Here is a 6,000-nt window from a genome sequence, read left to right as displayed (position 1 = left end):
TGAATACTTTAGTACTTCTACTCAAGTCACTTTTTGATCGAGCACTTGTACTTTTACTGAAGTATGGGTTTTGAGTACTTTATACAACTCTGCTTGAATATAATCTGTACAGAATCTCTGCTACAGCGCAAAGTTTCTGAAAACTTGCCACCAGACGGCTAAGTACAAAGTTTCTTTGGCCACCACAGGGTTCTGCAATTTTTATCTTTTTTAACCCCTCAAAGATTTTTGTTAATGTTGCGGGAAATTACAAGGACACAGCATTTCTGGCAGGATCAAGAGGTCTTTTCTGTGCTTGCAGCAAATGTACTATAAAAAAAGAAAACGAATGCAGCCATCTCCTCCGAGGACTGGTAATCTTCAATATATTATATATTTTGGGGTTTAGATATTCTAAGTTTTGTTTGTTGGCAAAAATATATCTTTTCTATGACAAAACGAAAGGCAGCAGCCTCTGAAATACATCTGATTCCTGGGAAGACGAAGCATTGAGGCTTTTAATTCCTTGCTACCCCCATGTGCTTCACTGCAGAAAGAGGCTGCAAAATGCTCATTCTTCATCACTAAGCAACCGCCTGCACACCGGGTAATGCACTCCTACTCAAGCAGGATCGGAATAATACGCCGCAGCACCGTCACGATGCAGGTAGACATTTAGTGCCATCGTCATTTTTCACATAATTTCTTTCTCGCAGTGCAGCGTTCTCCCACGCCTAGAAAATACTTTGCACTAAAAGGACAACTCCCGTCTTAAACATAGGAAGAGTGGAGGCAGAAATAGACCAAATTGGTCCATCAAGTCTTCCCCATTTTTTTTCTCTTTTTTTCCTCTTTTTAGTTTGAGTATAGATCTTTGTTTGTACAAAGCATGTTTAAATTGACTTACCGTTGACTGACTCCCTACCTCTGCAGAAATGTGTTCTAAATGTCAACTACTCTTTAAGTAAAATAATACTTTCTAAGGTTAGTTACCTTTCCTCCTGCTAGTTTGAGGTCATGTGCCCGTCATCTTAGCTTCAAACTTAAAATTCCGCCCTCCTGAACCTTATTTATACCCTTCATGCATTTAACCACTTAAGCCCCGGAAGATTTTACCCCCTTCCTGACCAGGGCCTATTTTGCGATTCGGCACTGCGTGACTTTAACTGACAATTGCGCGGTCGTGCGACGCTGTACCCAAATGAAATTGACGTCCTTTTTTTCCCACAAACAGAGCTTTCTTTTGGTGGTATTTGTTCACCTGTGCAATTTTTTGATCATGCGCTATAAACAAAAAAATAGCGACAATTTTGCAAAAATAACAATATTTTTCACATTTTTTATATGAAATTCCCCCCCAAAAAATTTAAAAATCTAAATTTTTTTAACATTTTAGGCCAATTTGTTTTCCGCTACATATGCTTGGTAAAAAAAAATTGCAAAAAGCGTATTTTGATTGGTTTGCGCAAAAGTTATTGCGTTTACTAACTAAGGGAAAGATTTTTGTCATTTTTATTGTTTTTTTTTTTAACGAGTAATGGCAGCGATCTGCGATTTTTTTTGCGGGACCGTGACATTGCAGCGGACAGATTGGACCCTTGACTGACATTTTTGACACTTTTGGGGTTACCAGTGACATTACTACAGTAGTCAGTGCTATACATATGCACTGTTACTGTAAAAATGACACTGGCAGGGAAGGGGTTAACTTTATTTGAGAAGGAGGGGTTAAGTGTGTCTCTAGGGGCGTGCTTCTAACTGTGATTGGATGTGGCTGTGTGTGTAACTGCAGAGATCAACGGTCCTACATAGCAGGACCGTATGATCTGTGCTGTTACACAGGGAAGAATGACAGGCGGCTTTGTTTACATTAGCCGCCTGCCTTTCTCCCGCTGTACCGGAGGATCGTGAGTGAGCGGCGGACATCGGGTCCGCCGCTGACTCGCGCGGGGGGGTCCGTGAGCGAGCGGGAGGGCGCCTCCGGCGGCGCGCGCTCGACCCTTAGAGCCTCACAGGCTAGTGACGTACCCCTACGTCACTTTACCTATGAGGGGCTGACTGCCGCCGTATATAGTCGTGCAGCAGTCGGCAAGTGGTTAAAGGTTTCAGTCATGTCAATGCTTTCCCTCCTTTCCTCCAGACTGTATATATTACACTCCTAAAGTCACTTCTGTTTTTACTGGTTTTACTGCCTTACTCTGGACTTGTTCTGTCTAATCAATATCTTTATGTAAGTGAAGTCTTCAGAACTGGACACAGCATTCTAAGTCTCACTAAAGATCTACAGTATATATAGAGGAATCAGGACTTTCTTCCTCCTGCTGGTGATCCCTCTAGTGATATAAAGATCTAAATAGAGAAATCAGGACCTCCTTTCACCTTCTGGTGATCCCTCTAGTGATATAAAGATCTATATAGAGGAATCTGGACCTCCTGCTGGTGATCCCTCTAGTGATATAAAGATCTATATAGAGAAATCAAGGCCTCCTTCCTCCTGCTGGTGATCCCTCCAGTGATATAAAGATCTAAATAGAGAAATCAGGACCTCCTTTCACCTTCTGGTGATCCCCCTAATGAGATAATGATCTATATAGAGGAATCAGAACCTTCTTCCTCCTGCTGGTGATCCCGCCAGTGATATGAAGATCTATATAGAGAAATCAGGACCTCCTTCCTACCACTGATGATCCCTCTAGTGATTTAAAGATCTATGTAGAGGAATCAGAACCTCCTTCCTCCTGTTGGTGATCCATCAAGTGATAAAAAGGTCTATATAGAGGATAGTGATATAAAGATCTATATAGAGGAATTAGGACCTTCTTCCTCCTGCTGGTGATCCCTCTAGCGCTATAAAGATCTATATAGAGGAATTAAGACCTCCTTCCTTCTGCTGGTGATCCCTCTAGTGATATAAAGATGTACTGTATGTAGAGGAATGGGGACTTTCTTTCTTCTGCTGGTAAACCCTCCAGTGATATAAAGATCTATGTAAAGGAATCAAGACCACCTTCCTCCTGCTGGTAATCCCCCTAGTGAGATAATGATCTATATAGATGAATCATAACCTCCTTCCTCCTGCTGGTGATCCCTCTAGTGATATGAAGATCTATATAAAGAAATCAGGAGGACCTCCTTCCTACCACTGATGATCTATCTAGTGATTTAAAGATCTATGTAGAGGAATCATAACCTCCTTCCTCCTGCTGGTGATCCCTCTAGTGATAAAAAGGTCTATATAGAGGAGTCAGACCCTCCTTCTTCCTACTGGTGATCGCTCTAGCAATATAAAGATCTATATAGAGGAATCAGGTCCTCATTCCTCCTGCTGGTGATCGCTCCAGTGATATAAAGATCTATATAGGGGTATCGGGATCTCCCTCCTCCTGCTGGTGATCCCTCTAGCGATATAAAGATCTATATAGAGGAATCAGAACCTCCTTCCTCCTGCTGGTGATCCCTCTAGCTATATAAAGATCTATATAGAGGAATCAGGTCCTCATTCCTCCTGCTGGTGATCCCTCTAGCGATATAAAGATCTATATAGAGGAATCAGGTCCTCATTCCTCCTGCTGGTGATCGCTCCAGTGATATAAAGATCTATATAGGGGTATCGGGATCTCCCTCCTCCTCCTGGTGATCGCTCTAGTGATATAAAGATCTATATAGAGGAATCAGAACCTCATTCCTCCTGCTTGGGTTCCCTCCAGTTGTATATCTATATAGAGGAATCAGGACCTCCTTCCTCCTGCTGTGTATTTCTATATCTCTGTTATAATATTATCCAGGCTCCTATTGCAATGTTTCGGCGGTATTCCGGGAACCGTCCACGGTGCTGCTCGTCTCGTTCCTCTTCAGTCTTCTGGTCTTCCGATCGGTCCGGGCGGCGGGAAGGAGATCGGGCGGTGACGGTGCGTGACTGACACACGCACTGGCACCGCCCCCATTGCGACGTCAGCAGGGTCAGCAATCGGATGTCCTGGATGATGATTGGTCCAGGCTGGAGACTGGACCAATCACAGCCAGGATAACATGAAAGTGGGGGTGTCCTAGCGCTATGACCGGCGCCCAGGTTACGCCCCCAGAAGGCAGCCAATCGGCGCCTCTTCTGGGTGGTAAACCCCACCCCCCCATAGCCACCACATAGGCCGGCGATTTTTTTTTTTAAAACTTTATTGTTCTTTTTGTAATTTTTTTTTTTCCTTTTTTTAGGGGGGGGGGGGGCAGCGCCCTGGCGCCCCCTATGCACAGGCCGCCACTGTTCAAACCTCTGTTTGCTCCTTGAAGTTCACTTGTCCAAGGCCAGTCTTACCTCTAAAAGGAAGTGTAATTGTATTGTTTTAGCACTTGTACAATTCTGTTACCTCATTAGATCAGCACACTCTGTTCAAAATGCAAACAGGAAAAACAATACTTTGAGGGTTCTTCTTAACGAAAGACTGGCAAAAAGCCCCGAGGAACTCCATACTTAAGGTGCTTCAAGTCTGATCCACAAATAGCGCTTTTATTGTGGCAGAGGTCAAACCTTTAGAAGCCAGAAACTACCATGACAGATATCTCAGCACAAAAAAAAACAACAACAATATGTCATTAAATTTCTGTTTTAAACTGCTAAAATATTTTAAAGGTAATGGTAGAAATTATGTGACCCCCCCCTGCCCCAACCACCATTTATTGTTTTGTCATATACTAGTGTACTGCTACCCCAAAGGAGCCACTGAGTTGTTTTGTGATTTCTCTGCACACCTGAAGAGGACACGCCTCGCTCACCCGGGACTTACCGACACACCTTGAGGTATTGCAAGGAATTTTTTAGGACAAATAAGAGGATTAGCAAATACAAACAATCAATAAGACTGTACCTGTTATGGTTCAACACCTGAAGGATTCTGACTAACAGTAAATAAAAACAGAACTAAATGTAATTCACTAAGCAACTGTATATACAGTAAAGACATTCCTAACTTGCTATAACAATCCCAGTTGTATCCCTCTCGCCAGTGATTGATAGAAAAAAAAAATTAGGAGCCCTTGAAGAAAGCACAACAGTTCCCAGCAGACATCAGATTAACATGTAAAATGTTATTCTCTTACCAGACCCAGGGCACCCTTTTCTCCCGGACACATGTCCCTATTCAGTAAAAGTCCAGTTTAAGTTAGACAGAGATAAAAGTTGCTGTGATCTCTCATTTTCAATCCTGCTGAGACAGTCCTTCCTTTCCTTTCTTAAAAGTGGAGGGAGTGTGTTATGGTCAGGGGTCAGGCTTGGAGTAACTATAGCAGTAGAGAGGCTACACCAACCAGCAGGATAAGTACACAAGCAGGTCACCTTGGCGGATGATGCGTGCTCATCCCAGGTGCGGGGTGTAACAGATCCTCAATACTTGGACCAAGTATTTCTGTCTTAGGTCTCCAGATTCTCACGTGATGCAGCGACCTGGCCCCTCAATTCCCCCCAAACATTAGCCTAAGCTCAATGAAGGGTAAAACAAAAGACACTTTATTCCACAATTCACTTTCAATATATACAGTTTTAGGTGCTTGATTACATCATGCAAATGTATTGTACACAGAACATAAATAACATACCTTGCCATCTGGACAGATACAGGTGAATGAGACTGCAACATTATCATAATTAATTCAACAAACAACAAGCCCAAAACATAGCCGAATACGCATTCCGAGAAGTGTGAACAGAAGACATAGACTCTCAGACTGCCCGTCTCCATTTTCAACACACCTTATTATAACTTAAGTGTTAATTTACATCTCCCCAGTATACCATAGCTCAGTCTTATGTCATTAGCATCTGTTTAGTCTCTCATGGTGTGAAGTCCTTTGTTGTAATATGCAGCTTAGGCCCAAAGTCTGTGTCACTTGGGGTGACAGGGACTTGAATTCAAAGTAACAGTACTCCAAGGGTCCCCCAGCATACACCCCCAACCAGAGCTGCTCTTCCCTACAAGCCAGGGCTGTAGTCCAAGGGCAGGAGGCTTGCCTCCACACTCCTCCAGTAACCCG

This window comes from Pelophylax lessonae, assembly GCF_965119305.1.
Source record: "Pelophylax lessonae genome assembly, chromosome: 11".
NCBI classification, from domain to species: domain Eukaryota; kingdom Metazoa; phylum Chordata; class Amphibia; order Anura; family Ranidae; genus Pelophylax; species Pelophylax lessonae.
The sequence above is the reverse complement of the archived record's forward strand: the minus strand, read 5'-3'. Positions refer to the sequence as shown.